The sequence below is a fragment of the Dermacentor andersoni genome, chromosome 11, assembly GCF_023375885.2.
Source record: "Dermacentor andersoni chromosome 11, qqDerAnde1_hic_scaffold, whole genome shotgun sequence".
In the NCBI taxonomy this organism is placed as follows: Eukaryota; Metazoa; Arthropoda; class Arachnida; order Ixodida; family Ixodidae; genus Dermacentor; species Dermacentor andersoni.
This window is the reverse complement of record NC_092824.1, coordinates 61,150,479-61,172,003: the sequence shown is the minus strand read 5'-3', so window position 1 is coordinate 61,172,003 and position 21,525 is coordinate 61,150,479. Positions and strand designations below refer to the sequence as shown.

General features: G+C 44.7%; 2 long non-coding RNA genes across 2 annotated transcripts in view; one reads left to right on the top strand and one right to left on the bottom strand.

Moving 5' to 3' along the window:
• The window catches only part of LOC140214216 (uncharacterized), a 359,561-nt gene that overhangs the window by 17,265 nt on the left and 320,771 nt on the right, over positions 1 to 21,525 (top strand). The window lies entirely within an intron of this gene.
• On the bottom strand, positions 411 to 20,918 carry LOC129381512 (uncharacterized). The gene is made up of 3 exons (XR_008609687.2): positions 20,603 to 20,918; positions 2,917 to 3,009; positions 411 to 645 (listed from the first exon to the last, which is right to left on the bottom strand). It is a non-coding gene; the product is annotated as an uncharacterized lncRNA (long non-coding RNA).

Here is a 21,525-nt window from a genome sequence, read left to right as displayed (position 1 = left end):
ATTATTTTTAGAATTTCGTACACACAACTGGGCTACCCGTATGAAATCACAAAGAAGCACCCTGGACGTCACAAAGACTGTATAATCAGTTTAGCTACGCCCACATTTACGTAACTAGACACGATTCCAATTCTTCAGCTTTGAGAACTCAGGTTCAGAGAATGGCGCTCTTTGGTCATATATGGCCTTCACACGACTAAGCACTACACATCATCATCACTATGAGAGAGAACTCGCAGAACACACTCAGGGAGCTAGAAGAGCTCACTCTGAGAGTTCCCTCTGAGAACTCATTCTGAGAACTCAGCGTGAGAACCCACTTTAATAGATTTCCATTGTTGGTGGCAATAATGAGCTTTAACTGCCGGTAATGCTTCAGTGCAACCATAGACAGACAAAATGAAAGTGAATGCGACAATAAACAATTTTTTTATTCCTGCATTTCCCCTGCCCACAATATACCTGTTAGCACAAGGTGCTTTTATCAGGAACCAAATTAATTCCCATTGGAACTTATCAGATCCCAGAAATGCCCTTTTTCATAGACCTGAGTAAATTGACTGCTGCATTGTTCCACGAAGACCTTTTGGCAGTCTCGTGGCATGGGTTCGTCGACTCTGCTAATCGGCCGCAGCTCCATACACTCTGAGGAGAATGGAAGAACAGGATATTACTAACCTGAAGCTCGGCAATTTTTTAAGGAAGAGATAAACAGTTTCGTCAAAACTTCAACAACCACAAGCTTTGTGTTTAGGTCCGAAAAATAGAACCAACAATAAAGAATATACATATTTACGTCTTAATTATGTAATAAAAATGCTGCGCGAAAGTTTTGCTGACACCTCAGAGTATCACCGTTTACCGTGACAGTAGCTAGCGTGATATTTTTCTTGCGCAATCGAAAAATCTCTGAAAGAGCTCTACGAAAACGAGGAATACCTACAACAACGAAGCGAACAGAAGCGCCGATGGAAAACTTTGCAACATCGTAGTGTTATCGTGAAAATGACTACTTCATTTAGGTTTTCAGTAGGTTAAGCGCCAATAGTGACTGCACACATTTAGGTTGTTGTCAGCTTGTCATATCGCCGACCATGCTAGCCACCCTAATGCTTGGGCAGCGCGCTTGAACCTCTCGTGCCAACTTTTTATGAGAAGCCCACAAATGTCAATAGCACTGAAGGTCAAAAGCGTGGAGTTTGGGCGAGTTGGTATGTCATGACTATTTTAGGCTTGTAGCGCAGCTCGGAAGAGCAAAAAAGGAAGGAGGTAGGGGTAATCAAGGGGACGGAAAACAGAGTGAGCGCTCACTCTGTTTTCCGTCCCCTTGATTACCCCTACCTCCTTCTTTTTTGCTCTTCCGAGCTGCGCAACAAGCCTAAAACAGTTAAAACAATAGCACTGGATGATCTACTATTGTTCCAAGGCACTGAAATGCTGTTCCGATCAATCGGCGCTTCTACTGCAAAAAAGTAATCACTTAATGTCACCAACAGATTCGTCTGCAGCGACAAATTTTATTGCAGGATAAATTTTCACTTGTCCTACCTAGCTTTGAAATCACGTATTTCAAGGACACCATTAATAAAGGGCAAATGAGACGCCCACCTAATCGTAGCAATTGCTACAAAGGAAACCCACACTGGTTCCTCGAACGAAAAGCCTCGCAGAGGAAGAAAACTTCTGCCTGGCCCGGGACTCGAACCTGGGACCACCGCCTTTTCCGGGCAGCTGCTCTACCATCTGAGGAAAAGGCGCCTTCTACGCATGTTATAGTGTCTTCGTCTGGTTTGCGCGACACTAGCATTCCAAGATGCGATTTTCCGGAGATTCCGCAGCTAGCGCAGTGTGTGCAAATTGTGCGCCGATGCCAAGGTACGTGGTAGCTATAAATATGGGCTGTGTACATTGGTGTGTTCAGCAATCTACAAATATTGTCTGATCCTAAAAGTAGTGCTGTATAAATATCTGAGCCACTCCCGTAGGTCTGTGCAGAATAACTACGTGGGCCGTTACCATTCGTTTGTGAAGTCTAGAAATATGGGCCGATCCCCAAGATGGTGCTTCGAGATATTTAAGCAGACCGACGCTCCTGCTGATCCCCTCAGGCAAGGAATGACGTGAAAGAGCGTCGTGTGCAGTGGCTGTTCCCCTTTGTCGCTTCCAACTAGCTCAGCAAGACATGGTGTTTGATCCACTTCAACTAGAAGTTCAATCGCCTTCCAAATGTTATTGCACGGAAAAAACACTCAATGGTAATTAAAGCACTATTTCAACAGGTTCTTGGTTTTCAGGCTGATAAATACATCGAATGAACAAAAAAGAAGCGGTGAGGGCCTCCAGCACTCAGACCATATGAGCTAAGGGGTGCGAGATTTGCGGAGGTCGGTTAATTTTAATGAGATCCATTCTTCGCGTCGTATTAGGAGTTTTGCCTTAGGTTGATGATTCCGGTAGCTAGGCGGTTGAAGAGCCCACTTTATGTTCCTAGCAAGAAGAACGCTTCTCTCTGTGATCTTCAGTTTCTATGTTCTCCGAAAATAGCAAGTCCTCGCAAAAAAAGAAAGGAAATCTGCCTCTTTCGCGGTGTATGCATTTCTACGGAAATATCAATGGGAGGTTCTGTACACTATCTCAGGCTTTATTATGAATCCTCGCTTTCATGCCTCCTTCTATTTGGGATCGACAGCACACGGGCCACTAAAAGTATTAATACTGCATTTTTCATATGATCGACATGGGTAAAGACGACGCGGGAATATGTTTCCGAATACAACAAAAAGGCATTCGGTAAGCCTGTTGTCTCACATTGACATTTCGTTTTTGCCTGTACCCCAGACTTCCGACACAAATTGTGGTCGCTACCACAGAATAAGCTTTGCTGCAACAAAAAACTTGCATTCGATGAAGCCTTACGTCGTAAATTTCCCTCCGTTGGATATTTGATGAGGATGATGCAGTCGTTCCCGGGGCTAATATACAGGATCTTGAAATGTGAATCTGGAGCACCTGTTTGAATAATGAAATCAATGTAGTTATTACTGAATTGTAAATGCGAGATTTTCCTTTTATTTTAATTACGACAGCTGTTCTTAAATTTTGAATAACTTTTTCGGAACTCAGACTTACGGAACAGAATCGAGCTTTTCAAAAACAATAAATAGTAGCCGTAGAAAAATCAGTTGCAGAATTTATTAGGCTGCGCCGTTCATACGCAATTTTTAGCTAAAAAGTTCTTGTGCTAAGTTAAGGGCTCAACCGAAGTGGCAGCGCAATTGACATACGGCTGAGTATGAGAGTAACAAAGAAGAAAAGCTCAGATTCAACGAAAACGAAAGAAACGAGTGCGGTGAACTAATAGCATTATCGCATATTATGCATATGTAGTTCAGACAATATTCCAACGGCAAATTACTGCAAACCCCTTTTCGACAGGTTCCTATCTCGGCTCCGATAAGCGCAACCGCGCTTGCTCGTTCACCACACCGCCACCAAAATATTGGCAGTGGAGGTGTTAAATATCCTTCTCAGGTTTCTTTGAGAGGCAGGATTGATGGGCACATGGTGACCTATTTGGCGCCGGAAGAGACGTTCAGTTGGAGGCGTTGCCGGCCAAATCTGCCAGGCTAACCCCGTCCGTAGCAAAATGACTACCACCACCGCCCCATTACAAAACGACTAAATGCATTTATTTATATGCTAATAGAGGAAAGAAAAAAAAACTAGATAATAAATAGTTAATGTGGCCTTAAGACTTGGCAAGGAGCATGCCCATGGGGATGTTATATATTCGCGCTGCGTTCGGTGGCAAGTGCGGTTCTAATGCCACACATAGGCAGCCGGTACCGTCTAAGGTGCTTGTCGATGTTGTCGCGGAACGCCTGGATAACTGTCGAAGGATCGGAGAGCTATGAAAGCAGCCGTGAAAGCGAAATAAAGGAAGCAGCTATTACTGCCAACACTGCCAAATTAATGCCAGAAAACTTTTTCACGTAATATCGGTACTTGCAAATTTCGCTGCCTGTCACGCTTTCACGCCGAATCAGTATTTAAGGCCTCTTCTTGGCTTCTCCTCAGCTGAGAAAACACGATAATGCCGCTCGCCAAGTCATGAGTTCGTTGTGAAGGTTCTGGTGACTGCATTGTGACAATGACGAAATACACAAAGGCGTGTACATTGCAATTTTGTAGCCCGGTAATAAACCTCGTGTTGGTATCTTCAAGACCTGAACCATTAACTAATGTGCCTATCGTTACCCAAGTGGCACCTTAAGGAAGCCAGAGATAATCAGCCAACATACCTGCAATGATCAGCCTCAAATGTTTCCATAAATTTAACAGTTTCATAAGAATATACATTCGTCAGAATACTGCTCAGATCAGAATACATGAATCTCTGGGTAGTCCATCGTCAGTGGGTAGCGCATAGGGCTGCTGTGCTGAGGCAATAGGGTTAGGAACCAGCAGCCGCACCAACTGGGGTCACTAAGTTTGTGCCCTTGTTCAATAAACCTATTTCACGCTAACATGGATTACTGGATATGTGCCACTGGGTATGATGCCGGTCTTCAGTGAAATGCCCGAGAACTTGAGTCGCTGGATATATGCCACTGACAATGTGCCACTCTGCGGAGACGAAAAACATCCTCTAATTTTCTACCATTCTGGGTGTAATCGAACCAATTCTACAAGGGTTCCTTAAGGACAGCAACCCGGTGCCTGAGCAGGTTGCGCCGCAAATGCACTGGGCATGTGTCACTCTACAATGAACGTCCTTCACGGCAACAATTTGACGAGCTGTGCCAGAAATGCTCTGGGTGTGTGCCATTTCTCAATGAACGACTTTTAGGACAAGGCTCTCGCGAGCTGCGCCACAAACCTACAGGGGATGTGCCAGTCTTCAATAAAAGATTTTCATGACAACGCTTTAGCGTGCTGCATGAAAAATGCACTGCGTATGTGCCACTCTTTAATGAACGACTTTCACGACAACGCTCTCAAGAGCTGCGCCACAAATGCACAGGGTGTGTGCCACCCCTCAATGAAAGATTTTCACAACGCTTTAGCGAGCTGCGCCACAGATGCACAAATTATGTGCCGCGCTTCAATGAAAGAGTTTCACGACAACACTTTGACGAGCTGTGCCACAAATGCACTGGGTATGTGCCACTCTGCAAAGAAAGATTTTCACGACAACGCTTGAGCCAGCTGCGCCACAAGTGCACAGGGTATGCGCCATTCTTCAATGAACGACTTGCACGACAAATTATCGCGAGCTGCCTCACAAATGCACTGCCTATGTGTAACTCTTCAATGAAATATTTTCACGACAAGGCTTTAGCGGGCTGCGCCAGAAATTCACTGGGTATGTGCCATTCTTGCATGAAAGATTTTCACGGCAACGATTTAGTGAGCAACGCCACAAATGCACAGGGTATGTGCCGTTCTTCAATGAAAGATTTTTACGGCAACGCTTTAGCGAGCGGCGCTTTAAATGCACAGGGTATGTGCGACTCTTTCATGAAAGATTTTCACGACAACGCTTTAGCCAGCTGCATCACAAATGCACTGCCTATGTGCCATTCTCCAATGAAGGACATTTACGACAACGCTCTCGCGAGCTGCGTTACAAATGCACAGGGTATATGCCCCTCTTCAATGAAAGATTTTCACGACCACGCTGTACCGAGCTGTGCCACAAATGCACTGGGCATGTGCTACTCTGCAATGAGATATTTTCACCATAACGCTTTAAAGAGCTGTGCCACAAATGCATTGCGTGTGTGCCATTGTTTAATGTCAGATTTTCACGACAACGCTTTCGCGAGCTGCGCCACAAGTGCACAGGTTATGTGCCACTCTTCAATGAACTACTTTCACGACAACAGTCTCTAGAGCTGCGCCACAAGTGTACAAGATATGTACCACGCTTCAATAAAAGATTTTCCCGACAACGCTTTGACGAGCTGTGCCACAAATTCACTGGGCATGTGTGTGTGTGTGAAAACTTTTATTGTAATGTGGTCCGGAGGCTCCACTTCTTAAGCCAAGGCGGGCCACTGCCACGTTGGCACTGTCAGGCCAAGCCTACTGGGTAGGTGCCATTCTTCAATGAACTACTTGCACGGCAAGGCTCTCGAGAGCTACGTCAACAATGCACTGCTTATGTGCTACTCTTCAATGAAAGTTTTTCACGACAACACATTAGCGAGCTGCGCCACAAATGCACTAGGTATATGGAACTCTTCAGTGAGAGATTTTCACGACAACGCTTTAGCGAGCTGCGCCACAAATGCACAGGTTTGTGCCAGTCTTGAATGAACGACTTTCACGACAGCGCTCTCGCAAGATGCGCCACAAACGCACAGCGTATGTGCCATTCTTCAGTAAAAGATTTTCACGACAACACTTCAGCGAGCTGCACCACGAATGCACTGGGTATGTGCCCCTCTTCAATGACAGATTTTCACGACAACGCTTTGACGAGCTGTGCTACAAATGCACTGGGTATGTGCCATTCTTCAATGACCGACTTTCTTGACAACGCTTTCGCGAGCTGCGCCACAAATGCACAGGTTATGTGCTACTCTTCAATGAACTACTTCAATGAACCAGACCTCCTGAGTCTCAGGAGGTCTGGTCAGGAAAGCCCGTCGGCACAGCGAGAGCATGTGTTCGAAGTGGCTGTATTCGTGGCCGCTGTGTGGGGATTCAGTAGAAATGTAAGGATTGACCCTGCTTAGTGTAGTTGGTGTGATGTATGTCCTAGTGAGCAACTGTCTGTAAGTGCCGGCTGGTGCTTTTTTGAGGTTTGGGTGAAGAGGAGGCAAAACTCTTCGTCCTAACCTATGATTTAAATTGATTTCATGGCATGACATGAGCGGGTCTGTTGTCTAGATCCCTCCTGGCTGGGTCCAAGCGAGAGGGCGAACCGCAGACGCGGAATGCGAGTTCTCGAGCCAGTTGGTGTGTTCTCTCGTTCGGTTTTCAGTCAGGACGTCCGTAAATGTTGCCCATGTGGTCCAGAAACCATGTGATGTGTGAAGACATGAGGTTGTAATCTCCGGTTTTTTGGAAGATTTTTTAACACCCGCAACTGCTTTCCAAGAGACGAGGGCCACTGAGATGGTTCTAATGGCTGTTCTTGAGTCCGAGTAAATTACAGAGTTTGAGGCTACGAAGGGCCAACGCGATGGCCATTTCTTCTGCTTCATGAGTGAAGTTGGTAACTACCGTGGCCGCGTTGGCGAGCGATCCGTGGACGTCCACCACGCAAACCACAAATGCGCCTCGATTTCAATATTTGGCCGCGTCAACGAAGACTTGCGTTTCGTTGCGCTTGATGCTGTCGAGGATTGGCTTGGCTCTCGCTTTTCTCCACCCTTCGTTGTGGGTCGGGTGTATGTTTCTTTGGTTTGGATCAACTGTTACTGCCCTCTTGGCGTTTGTGCACAGTTGCGACTTCTCTGGAGGCATGAATATGGGCTGTATGCCTGCCTCTAGTAAGATCTCGGTGCCGCCATAGTGAGTGGGAGCCGACTAATTTTACCGTTTCGCTGTGCCTTCGGTCGCTATGTTGTGTAGCCCCAGTTGCAGGGGTCGTTACGTGCTAGTGTTTCTAGGGAGGCTTAGGACCTTTTTAATCATGTTCTGGTAAGTGTGTCGACTTTGTTCAGCTCCGTCTTCTTCCAGTTAAGAAAGGGGATGGCGTAGGTCACGTGGCTGATAAGGAAGGCGTGAAATGCGTTCATGAGGTTGTTCACTTTCAGTCCGTCCTTTGCTGGCGACCCGTGATATTTTTAAAATTTATTTGCAGAGCCGTTACAGGGGTGGGGTGCAAATGTGGCACAAAACGCATCATGGCTTACATGAAACAGCACTGTATAGCTGTAATGGCACGCTGTATAGTCACAGCCTGTCATTATACATAAATATAATACAAAATCTGACTCAACAACCGTCATGTGAAACATAAAGCAGCAATGTGTAGCCGAAAAAAGCATCACGATACTACATACTACAACTTACATGATACATATTACATCACATACATCGCAACATTATACATAACACTACATTCTACAGCTTACACGAGAAATATTAGATCATGAGGATTCATTTAGAAAATATTATGTACCCTCCGTTCCAAAATGTTCTACAGTTATAGAATCACATATGGGGTTCGGTAAATCGTTCCAGTATCTTATGGTTCTAGGGAAAAAAGAGTATGCGTGTGTGTTCACACGAGATTGAGATACTAGAAAGTCACTGCGGTGGTCACTTCGCAGGCTCCAAAATTATCGCGGAATTAGGTACTGCGCTGCATCAAAGTTAAATAAATTTTGAGAGAGTAAAAAGAAGAATTCTAGTCTGGCTATGCGACGGCGTTCCAAGAGGGGGGGGGGGGGGGGGGTTAAATTTAGTTCTGGCAACATCTCTGTTACAGAATCAGTGCGGGAGTACCTTGAAAGAATAAATCTAGCTGCCCTTCTTTGCACTCGCTCAATTTTATGAATTAATCCTTTTTGGTAGGGGTCCCATATGTTGCTTGCATATTCGAGTGTAGGCCTTTAATTTTTGTTAAATACGCTGTTAACTTTACGGGCGCTGGAGCGAGCTTTAATTTGTGGCGTAAGAACCGCAACTTTTTTTCAGCGGTAGAGCAAATATTAGTTATATGTTGAGTCCAGTTGAGGTCTTCAGATATTGTTACTCCTAGGTATTTACCTTTGTTAACGGTAGTTAGCACAGTGAAACTTCTCTGATAATCAAAATTTAGGACGTGCTTTACCTTGTTTGTAACACGTAAAACAAGTTTTTTTCTTTATTTGCTAGCGTTTTCCAAGTTTCCCATCATTGTTCAACAGATGCCAGTGCATCGCTGAGCATTTTTTGATCCTTGTGGGTACATATTTCTCGATAAGTTAGACAGTCGTCGGCGAACAGTCGTACACTTACGTTTTCATTTATATCTGAACAAATATCGTTAATATAAACTAGAAATAATACCGGTGCAAGGACAGACCCTCGAAGAACGCCTCAAGTTACAAATAAACGATCGGACTGATAGCCGTTTACGTCCACGTACTGCGTCCTACCTAATAGATTTGACCTGACCCATTCCACTATATTGTTATTTATTCCAAGCTGTTTCATTTTGATAATTAATTCATTATGAGGAACCCTATCAAAAGCTTTTGAGAAATCAAGACATTGCATCAACCTGTTTTCCGTTATCTATTGCTTTTGAAAAGTGAATGATTTCAACCAGCTGTGTGACGGTTGACAGTTTTTGCCGGAAGCCATGTCGGTTCGAATGTAGTGCTTTCCTATTTTCTAGGTACTTATATATTGCTTTCGATATTATAAGTTCAAGGAGTTTGCAGCAGATGCAGGCTAAAGAAATTGGTCGATAATTTTCAATTTTCTGCTTGTCACCGGTTTTGTGTATCGAGAAAACTTTTGGAACAAGCCAGTCGCCTGGGACCCGTTTTTGTTGCAAGGATGCATTAAAGACAACTTTTAGGTATCTAGGAACCCATTCAGCGTATCTTCGCCAATAGCATTTGGAATTCCATCCGGACCAAGGGATTTTTGTTCTCTGATGTTTAGCAGCAGCGATAGTATTCCTTCATATCTAATTCGTACTTCTGACATATCTGAAATGTGTGAAAATGATGTTACTGTAGTTGGAGCAGTAGAATGAGAAACATTTGAAACATATGACCCTGGTGAAGTTAAGGATGCTCTTGTCGATGCGTTTTAGTGCCTCCGCGTTGTCATTGCTGCAAGCCCCAATGACCATGCCTAGGACCTTGATTGTGGTACACCTGGGGATGTTTCCCCCGTCCCTGGTTTGTAGGTGAACGGGGAGGGAGCTAAGGGGCTGTCTGTCCTTGGGGCCTTGTTTGCACAGGAGTAGCTCCAATTTGCTGGGGGAGAGCTTCAGACCCGTGTTTGTAAAGAAAGCTTCCGTGGTGTCCAGCGCTTGCTGTAGGTTCTGCTCAAGAGTCCATAGCGTGCCGCTCGCGGACCAAATGGTGATGTTGTCCGCGTAAATCGCGTGCCCTACTCTCCAAAGTTTCGAGAGTTTGTTGGAGAGATCATGCATTGAGATGTTGAAAAGAAGAGGCGAAAGCACTGATCCTTGCGGGGTGCCGATGTTGCCTAGCTTGTGCTTTCTGCTTCTGAGTTGTTCGCCGTTTATGGTGGCCGTCCAGTCAGCTAGAAACGATCTTTCAACGTTGTGGAAATTTACTCCGAGATATAAAGTGTAGATTTCGTTGACGATGTGTTCATGCCTGAACGTGTCGAAGGCTTTAGATAAGTCGAGCACCAGGATACGTTTTACATCCCTGCATTTCTTGTCTGCGACGGCGCTCCGAATGAGTAGCATGGCGTCTTGCTAGAATACTGATTTCCTGAAGCCTATGAGCTTGTGCCGGAATAGGCCGTTTTCTTTATCTGCTCTCCTATTCTATTGTGGGCGGCATGCTCTGCGACCTGCCTGAGACACGACATTAGACAGATGGGTCTCAAATTCTCTGCACGGAGCGGTTTTCCGGGTTTGGGGATGAGGACTACATTGACAGTTCGCCATTCGTCCGGCACCCGGCCTTCAGCCCATACTTCGTAAATTTTGCTCGTGATGATTTGTGTAGCTTTGTTATCTAGATTTCTGAGTAGTTTGTTTGTGAGTCCATCTGCGCGAGAAGCCGAGCGTCCGTTCAGGTCGTGAAGGAAGTGCGCAATCTCCGAGGCTTCGAAAGGACGGTCCAACGAAAGTTGAGGTGTCTCCTTGTACTCGCGTGTTGGGTGGTCCCACGGGACAGATTTACGCTCTACCGGAAGGTAGATGTCTGCTAGGGCGTCAGCAAAGTCCTGTGGACTCGTGCCTTAATTCGTATGGAGATGAACGAGCCTTCCGATCGTTAGCCGGGCATTACTCTTGGTCGGTTTGTTGCTGTCGGCGAATAGGTGCTTAAGAAGGCTCCACTTGCTGCCCCTTCTCATTTTATAGTCTACTTCGTTACACACCTCGTCCCATTGCTGCTAAGTCAATTTTCTGGAGTGTTCTTGAATCTCTTTGTTGATTGCCGTTAATTTAGACCTCAGCCTCTTGTTCAGCTTATGCTGTTTCCATCTTTCTCTTAACGCGTTCTTGGCCTCCAGGAGGTGTGCGAGTCTGGAGTCCAAGGCTGGCACCACCAGGTCCGTGCCTATTTCTTTAGTGGCGTTGGCCACTGTAATATTTAGATTTTCCAGGAGCTTTACAAGGTTCATTTACAAGGAGCTTTACAGGTTCATTACAAGGTTCAAGGTGTACTTTTATTCTTGTCTGTCCACATTACCCCTAATTTTTCGGAAGAGGTCCCAGTCGACGTGGGTATACGTCTTGGGAAGAGTGGGTGTGATGCGGACGTTGAGTTCGAGGTTGAAATTGTTACTACCACGGTCCTCTTGCATGTTGTCCCACGACCCGTCCGCGTTTCCGAGAAAAGATAGTCAAACCTGTTTCACGCTAACATGAATTTCTGGGTACGTGCCACTCTGTATGATGCCGCTCTTCTGTGAAATTCCCGCCAACTTGGGTCACCGAATATATGCCGATGAGAATGTGCCGCTTTACAGCAACGTGAAAAATCCTTTCATTTTCTCTGATTCTTAGTGGAATCGAACGAACATCACAAGGGCTCCTCAAGGACAGCAACCCGGTGTCTGAGCAGGCTGCGCCAGGAATGCACTGGGTATGTGCAGCTGTTCAATGAACGACTTTCACGACAACGCTTTAGCGAGGTGCGCCACAAATGCACCGAGTTTGTGCCGCTCTTTAATTAGCCTGTTTCACACTAACATGGATTACTGGGTGTGTGTCAATGAGTATGATGCCGCTCTTCAGTGAAATTTCCGCTAACTTGGATCACTGGCTATAATGCCACCGAGAACTGAAGCCATTGTGGCGCTAAGGAGCACAGGCGAAGGAGATGACAGAACACCATGGGCGCTATGTAACAAACTGGTTTATTGGGTCGAACCCAGAGGGATAGGAAATAATAGGTACTCTCAGTAGAGTGCATACGTACACGTTCTTCATTGCAAAGGAAAAGAAAACTCAAGAAGCCGTGTCTCGCTACCAAATAAGCAATTCGATGTGTCGCTAGCGCAACCTGTGCCCCTTTGTTAATGTCATACGCTTTCAAACGTTCACGAGCAGTAGCATTCTTATTATGTTTAGAATCTTAAGCTTACAAAACTATGGTTTACACTTGCAGGCCTGGCTAGGCGCGGGCAGACGAACATGCCTTCGGAAAGGGCAAGTTGCACCTTAGGTGAGCGCATTGTTCGGTGTCTTCAAGCCATCCAGAGGACATGTCGAGAAAGTTTGTAGCATTTTAATCACAGAATCGCTGTCGAAGGTGAGGTTGTGTTGGGGTTTTTTATGTGTGTTCGGTCACGCCCACTCACCCCCTGATTTGGCTCATATAACGTTGAAGACTTTGAATTGCGACGCGGCTCGCCTGACCGATGTTTGGTAGAAGTGATGCCTTAATGAGGCTTTGAGTGCTCCTGGTACTAAAAGAACACAATCTCAAGCCGGTGTTGTTGTCCCTCAGGATGATGTGAGGGTTCCAAGGCGCGTCATAAGGGAACTGGAGAAGAGACCGAAATATAGTCATGAGCCTGTGCTTGCTACCCATGTACTTTTGGCATTGTATCGGCGGCTAGCCAAAAAAGCCCCGGATGAAGACTTCGACAGGTGGCTACTGGAAGGAGTCAACGCCTTTTCAAAAACTGCCGGAATGAAGCGTGCAAACGTAGATGACTCTACAAGGTCCGTAATTTCTTTTTTTCGGAAGAACAGTTTGGCCCTTATGCAGTGGGACAAAAAAGCACGATTTGTGGGGATTTACGTAGGTGCTTATAGTGATGAGGCACGCCAAGCAGTGCAAAAGAACTTTGTTCTCGTAAATGTGAAAGCATCAAGGGTAAAGAATGAGGCTGCAGCTTTGCACAAAGAATTAAACTGACAAAATTAGCCAAAGCAATTACTGGTTCTAAGTGTGACACGCTTATTGTGCTCTTGACGGCAAAGTAGCATAAACAAGGCATTCCGTTCAGAACTATTGTCAGCGAAAAGTGTGCTTGGCCGCAGCATGTAAGTCAGTTTATTCTGACACAACTCAATTTACTGTGAGTGGATGACCCTTTTGCTACAAGTTCAAATAATGTCATTTCCCTCGTTGTCTGTCTGTCTGTCTGTCCCTCCTACAAGGCAGCGATCTCATTGGAAGAAGAATATTTGTTTTACTCTGTGCCCCAAAAAGAATTGCGCGCTTCCGTTTAAGAGATTATATAGTATATTATGGTGTGGTGGCATTCCAGAACTCAGTGGGCGTGTCTATAAAAAATTTCATTGCACTGCTCATGTTTTATCTTCAATCTGCTTTTATCTGTTTCAACAATGAGTTGTATATGCAAAGTAAAGGCATTTGTATCTGTTCATACATTGCACCTGTACTCTGCAACATTTTCCTGTCTTCTATTGACCACGATTTACTATCTGTTTATTACAAACGAATTTTTCTGAAAGGTTCTAGATACGTTGATGATTTTTTATTGTTTTAAAGAAAAACTGTGTAGTTTGTTTTAACCGCTCTATTGAACATATTTTAGCCGCTTTTCGGCAACATGGGAAGTTCATGCTTTTTACACATGAAAGCCCACCCCATGGCTCAATTCAGTTTTTAGGCATCTTAACATCTTTTAAGCAAGGCTGCATTTGTTGGTAATATAGCCCACGGAAACGAAAGGGATTGATGCCAAACAATTCTGCTCATTCAAAGCTCATTACGAGAGGAATTTCCACCTTATGCCTGGAATCCGCCTTTATAAAATCCAGCCCACATATGGTGCAGGCCAGTTTTGAGAAACAATTGGCAAAGCTCATTGCTTTAGGCTATCCGTGCTCGGTCTTGGAAGCTGTCTCAGAGACTGTCCTGAAAAAGGTAGAGGGCCTGAGAAGTGCTCCCAGCACATCACCCCGAAAAGAGATAAGGGCTGAAGTAGTCCCTTATGTGCATGAGATGCCCCTCAACCTAAAGAAGGTCGCCGGCAGGTACGGTTTACCAGTGTCTTTTTTTTCGGCGCCGCGCAAACTAGAAGGCATCTGCCCACGCATTCGCTGCGAACACAGAAGGCCTTATTGACAGCAGAAGCATACCTGGCCGCATGTTAAATGCGCCACCAGTGACGTCTAAATAATACCGCTGTCGTGCGGGTAGGTTTATATAGATCAAACCAGGAGGTGCATTAGCGATCGAGCACGGGAATGCCAACTGTCAATAACAAAAGCAATGCGCATCTGCCTACGCATTGCCTGGCCTGCAAGTCTAAACCATGGTTTAGTAAGCTTAAGATTCTAGGCAGAAGTAAGGATACTACTGCTCGTGAACTTTTTGGAGCGTATCACATTAGAAAAAAGGCACAGAATGCGTAAGTGACAAGTCGATCTGATTATTTGGTAGCGAGACACGCCTTTCTAAGTTTTCTTTTTCTTAGTCGTGAAGAATGTGTACGCATGAGATATACAGAGTGTAACTATTATTTCCTATTCTGGGGTCGACCCAATAAACCAGTTGTGAGTTAGCTCGCGTGATGTCCTGTCCTCTGCTTTGTCCGTCTTCCTTTGCATTACAATGGCCTAAATACGTATGAACCAACTCGCCCTAGAAATTTATTGCCACTGAGAATGTGCCGCTCTACAATGACTCAAATATCCTTCAAGTGTCTCCGATTCTTAGTGGAATTGAGCCCACGTCACAAGGCTCCCTCAAGAATTCCTTGCGCCAGCACTGCACTGGGTATGTGTCACTCTTCAATGAACACCTTTCACGACAACGCTTTAGCGAGCTGAATGTGCGGCAAGCGAGGGAACAATCCTCAGCGTTCGCTGAATCGGGCGCGCCACGCTTCTCGTCTCGGAGGCCATGCGATGAGTTCTCAGCAGAGCCACTAGACGGCGCAGCATATCCAGACAGAAGGAGCGGACACTCAGGCGATTTGCGGCCGAGGTCTGACTACACGTCAGGCGGCGTAGCAATTTGCCCTTTCACTTTACGTCAAATGTAGACAGCTTATAATATGTCAGCGGGGTTACGTACATAGATCTTATTTCCCTAGAGACGTTGATGCTGCGCCACTCATGTGCCGCTTCCCACGCCCATCCCACCTCGCTTATCCACGCGCCGCCTCGCTTATGCGGGAAAGTGCTTGCTTTTCTCTGCACTGATAATTTTAATGTTTCTTGCATCAAGAACATTCTTAAGAAGATGTTTTTTATGCTGGTTGAGCGTACTTTGGGTGTAGCATGGAATCTAAGCCGTGGCACCCGTTTGCCCTGCAGCCGCCTGTTTGGTTTTCGACCCATCTTTTCAGGAAGAGCGTTTGCAGTAATTCCAACGCGTAATTTTCTAAAAGTCCATCACGATACCTCCGGTTTTATACGTGGGTGACCCGTACCATCACTCGAACGTTTCATTTGGGGCGGCTCGAGCAGTGTAATACGTATTGGACATCGTTTTGTAAAGGATGTTTACCTGACTGCACGCGGCGTGGACCTGGCGCCATTGGCAAGTGCCGCGTTTACTTGACGCTTTGCTTGTCACGGATAAAACATTCTTCTCGTAGTTTGTGTATTTGTCAAGTGTCTGATCCATTAACTTGTCTGTCCGATTCCCCATGTGGAAAAGAAAAAAAAAACTTTTTTTTTCTTGTATGGAACGACTATTTCCTGTTGTGTGCAGCTGAGAAAAGAGGCTCAGAAACGGTAAAACAACTGCCATAAAGAGAGCCTTGCTTATAGTATTTTTCCATTCTGCATGAGATGATTCAGCCTTTCTGGTTCTTCAAGAAGCATGGCGGCTTTTCCTCTAAAATGTTTGCTTACCGCGAGTTTATCACGTCCACACAGATTAGGTCGCTTTAACAGTAACAGAAATAGGCCCATAATTGTCAAATTCGCGCATATTAAAGTAAAAGAACGCGTATTGTCATGCGCTAAAAAACTAAAAGGAACTGAATATCGGATCTCAGAAGACTACTCCTTTAACACGCTAACTGCTAGAAGACACCTAGTTCAGTTTGCCAAAGCACAAAGGAGACCCTTCAAACTACGCCACAACAAATTACTAATGGGAAATACAACTTACACATACGACCATAGTTCCGATAAGGTAGTCGCTCGATCACCGGGATCCTAGCATGCGACCGTCCCAATAACCATCCCAATAACTCCCTTTCATTTCTTTACACTAATATTCGCAGTATTCTTCCCAAACTTGATGCCCTCCAAAGCCTGCTCAGTACAACGGCATCGAACATCGTCCTTCTTACTGAGACTTGGCTTAATGCGTCCATTAATAATGCAGAAATTCTTTCACATTTTCCAAATTTTTCTATATTCCGACGCGACAGATCCCTCAATAGGGGGGGGGGGGGGGGGGGGCATACTGATATGCGCACACGAAAGTCTTCAGTGTGCTGAAATAACAGTAACAACGCCCTTAGAAATTGTCTTTGTGATAAGCAGCGCTTCCCGCCCAGGCGTTATTATCGGCACATGCTATCGTCCACCCGACGCAAACAGCTCTTTCGTAGCTGACTTCCATGAGGCGCTTCACTTCGTAACAGTGCCTTATCCCCAATCACCTATCATACTGTTCGGCGATTTCATCTTCCCTGCCATCAATTGGTCCAATATAGCTGAAACAACGCCAAAAAACAATGTCGAAAGTGATTTCCTTAATACGTGTCTAAGTTTGGCTTAACACAAATCGTCAGTAACCCCACGCGGCCCAATGATAAGTCTTCTAACATATTAGACCTCATCCTCACTTCTCACTCCGATAATGTTTCACCACTGACGCATTTACCTGGCCTTAGCGATCATTCAGTGCTACATACCTCATTCCAAAGTGACATCCCTGCCTTCACTAAAACTAGAAAAACTATTACGCTTTACGACAAAGGCAACTATAGTGATATGAATATTAAACTAGCGGAATTTGCCAGCTCATTCTTTACCGGTTTCATAGAACGTTCTGTTGAAATTAACTGGCTTCTTTTCAAAAATAAAATGCATGAGCTGATAAAAAGTTACATACCTACTATCACTGTAAGTGAAAAGCACTCATCACCCTGGTTCGATACGACACTAAAGCGTCTCAACAATAAAAAGAAAAGGCTTTACCGCACTGCTAGGTATTCTAAATCTGAGTGTGCATGGCAGAAATACTACACCGCTGAAAAAACGTACCTATCCCTTGGTAGTCAGGCAAGACGGTCCTTTTCTTCGACTACCCTGCCAAACATCCTGCGTAATAACTCCAAAAAATTCTGGAATATTATAAATCCAAAGCGTTCGCAACCACTTGCTCTGTGCGACGAGAAAAATAAGCCTATTCCTGATCACGAAATCGCCGAAGCGCTTAATCATGCATTCTCTTCCGTGTTTACGAATGAACCTAAAGGTGAAATTCCTGAATTCCAATTTTTCAGTTACCATACAATGCCCGCAATCACCTTCATTTCTGATGGAATCAGGAAATGCATTGGTTCCTTGAAACTGTCGTCTTCACCTGGCATCGATGGCATTAATTCCAAAGTCTTAAAAAATACTAAATATGTTACAAGCCAGATGTTATGCCACATTTTTCAGCAATCTTTATCATCAGGAGTGGTGCCGGATGACTGGAAAGTGGGTAAGGTTATACCTGTCCCAAAGAAAAGTCCTTCATCATCATGTAGTAGCTGCCGCCCAATTGTTCTTAGCTACCATACATAGCATACATACCATACAACATAGCTACCGCCCAATGTTCTTTACTCTCACATTGCTACATTCCTAACGTCTGTCAGTTTCTTCCACCCTAACCAGTATGGCTTCCGTAAAAGTAAATCTTGTGGTAGCCAATTAGTACTCTTTATAAATGACATAAGCTCTTACCTTGACCAAAACATCCCAGTTGATGCCCTCTTTTTAGATTTCGAAAAGGCGTTTGACAAAATTCCGCATCAACGACTTCTCCTAAAACTTTCTCGCTAGCACCTTAATCCCCTTGTTTTGAACTGGAAACGTAATTTCTTGGCTAACAGACAACAGTTGGTGTATGCTAACAACCACTCCTTCTGTAAAAGTCCGGTTCTCTCCGGTGTACCCCAAGGCACAGTTCTCGGGCCCCTCCTATTCCTTATATATAATAATGATTTACCGGCTAATCTTCCTTCTAACATTCGCCTTTTTGCTGACGATTGTGTGAGTTATCGCCCAATCCTAGCTGATACCGACAACCACGCATTGTAAGATGATCTAGACAAAGTTACCATTTGGTGCAGCATGTGGCTAATGTCTCTAAACGCTACAAAGACTTTACTAGTACCTTTTCATCAACGGAAGCTTCACCATACTCCTAAGTACGTTCTCTGCAACTGGGAAATATCATCAGTGGAGTCATGCAAGTACCTTGGCCTTACACTCTCAAATAACCTTTCTTGGCCCTCTCATATTACGAACATCACTAACGAAGCCAATCGCACGCTTGGTTACTTCCGCCGCAACTTGCGCTTCGTACCACCATCCTTAAAGATACTAACTTATCTAACTTTTGTCAGACTTAAGCTAGAATACGCATGCTCTGTTTGGGACCCACACCAAACCACCCTTTCTAACACTCAGGAAGCAGTTCAGAATCGTGCAGTTCGCTATATTTATTCTGATTATTCTTACCACACTAGTGTCTCTCAGCTAAAATTAAAAGCAGGAATTTCCAATCTAGATATAAGGCTTCATGTTTTCAGACTGTCTTTATCACAAATTTTATCATTCTGCTCCTATTACTTCAGCCATAATTCCAGCACACCGTCAGCCTTACCGATTACGTCACGAAAAATCTGTGTACCCTCCGCCTGCCCGGACCACTGCGCACCTACATTCTTTCTTTGTGAAGACTGCCCGGGACTGGAATGACCTTTCCGCCGACGCCATGCACCACTCCAATCCACATCATTTCAAGGCTGCCATTGAGTCCATATTCCACTGTAGTGGTCACCCATCCCTCATGTAATACCCCACACCGGGGCCTTTGAGGTAATAATAAATAAAAAAAATTGTGCGGCATGCTTAAAAATGAAATATTGAAGCTCTTGAGCTCCGCTAGAGCAGACATATTGAACATTTTTCCAGCCAAAGCAAAACCAGAATCTAAAGCGTTGTTATCGAAACGGAAGCCAAAGCAGAGCTAAGCCACGATTCTAAAATCTCGCAAGATAATTAGCGGCGTGACCGCTGGTCACGCCGCTGGTCGCCGTTCAATGCGCTGGCGGCAGTGTTTTACCAATACGTTTCTCAATGAGAAGCACGCGAGAGGAGCCTGGATGGCGCATGACGCGTTTCTCAGTACTGGCACGTACCGTCACGCCATTCATTTAATAGGTCACATGCAGGCTTCGCGGTGACGAGGCTAGTTGACGCCGAGTGTTCTTAAGGAAGCGCACAAGGGGCCCCAGGGTGTACACGTCGCATACATAACTCGTTTCGGCGGTTGCAGAACATTGCAGAACGCCGCTGAGTCATGGAGCATGTCCAGGGGGAAGCGCTACAGGTCAACCATTGTCTTTGACGTCAACGACCAGTTTATTCAAGAAAAATTTGTTATTTGCTTTAATTTCCCAGGTCATAACTGGAGATTTTGTGCGTTATAATGTGCCGAGCCATATCTACTTTTGTTTTATGGTCATGTATGTTTGTAATTAGGATATTTTACTTCCATTATTTCTTAATACTGATAACGTTTACAAAAGGGGAATGCGCATGTACAAATCTTCTAAGTAAAGCAGTATTACGCAAGAAGGCCTGTTGGTGTGCTGTTCGGAAGGAAGGCTAAATCACAGCACTAAGAGCTTCAACTGAAGTCAGATATGTCAGGCGCAGTATTTGACATTGTTTAATGCTGAATAAGAAAAGATCACTGATAATTACGGTACCCCCGAATGCTAAATTTGAGCGCTGCTCTATACGCGCGTTTACTTAGCGATGTATTAGCTGGTGCGGACAATCTGTGCCGTGCGGCACATAGAAGTTCCGAATGTATACAAGTTTGTAAAGCTAAAACGCATAAGCCTCAGACATTTTTTTTCAGAATCGCAAGAAACACGTGTTAAGCTGTTCGAAATATCTAGCACTGGAGAAACACTCGTACTATTATGAATTTCACAGGAAATATTGTTTAGCTTACGGGATCAGTGTACACTATACCACAACTGAACCAATACAAAATAGTATGCCTGCTGAAACCTTTTGCCAGCACTGCGCTTCGGCTCGCAAAAACACGGTGAGGTTCTTTATACGAGTTGCGACGTTGTCGTGTTCAAACGCATTTAATGCTACGGCGCATATAATCTCTGCAGGTGCCACGAAGAAGCTATTCTGTGGTTACATCGTATTCTGTGATTGCGGTAGTGTCGTTATATTGCTGTAATTTTATTAAAATCAAGATCTTTGCTTTACAATGGACACCAAGAAGATCTTACTAAAATATTTGCTTACCATTTAAAAGCTTGAAGTTCACTGCATTGGGTTCATTATGTGGGGCAGTTGTTGCTGTAGTCAGTGGGGTAGAAAATATGGCCCTGTACAAGAAAGACGGGAAATGATGAATCATCGTTACGCTCACACAAATATTTTGTGCCTGCAAATGGCAAGTTTGGAGATCCATGTCAGTGGGGGCACTCACTTCTGTCCACGGCCGTCTCTGTAAGTCACTTCGTATTGGCGATTGCGCCCGTCCTTTTGTTTTATCATAGAAAAGCACGCCTGGACCCCAAAATTCCTGGTACTTGTGATTACGACAAGTCTTTCTTGAATTTGAGTTAGCTGAAAAAGAATTATGCGCGTGTATGACTTTACAATATTACAGCTCTAGCATGAAAAGTAGCACAATTTCGGAAATATAAGGACGTCATACTCCCATTTACTGCACCTGAGATGAGACGTGGTTATGCTTAAAGTGTTCCTGTGCTTTGAGTAGCGCCTATTGTTTCAGCTTCACGATAGTATCTGCCAGCGTTCTGGTTTCCCAACGGGAAACCGTTCATCCAGGGTAAAACAATGAAAGTGTAGTAGTTTTTGTCGATCGAGAAGGCTTCTGAGAAACCAATGCACATTTGTTTGGTCTGGTTATCACATTCTTTTTTTTTTTTTTTGAGGAAGCACAATCATGGGCTTCGAGAGCGGCGTGTTCTAACTTGCGGCTTGAACACACTAGCGCAAGTCTTCAGCAAGGGCGTCGGTGCCGTCATGCCGGAAGGAGCGGCGCGTTGTACACAAATATGCCTTCGTTAATATATGCCTTTTCTTAATATTTTTTGCTAATACTTTGTGTTTGTATTTTTACTGCATTACTTTTGTTGCGACTCCACTCCTTTCTTCAATGCCTTCGGGCCTTGAAAGTACGTGAAATAAATAAATAA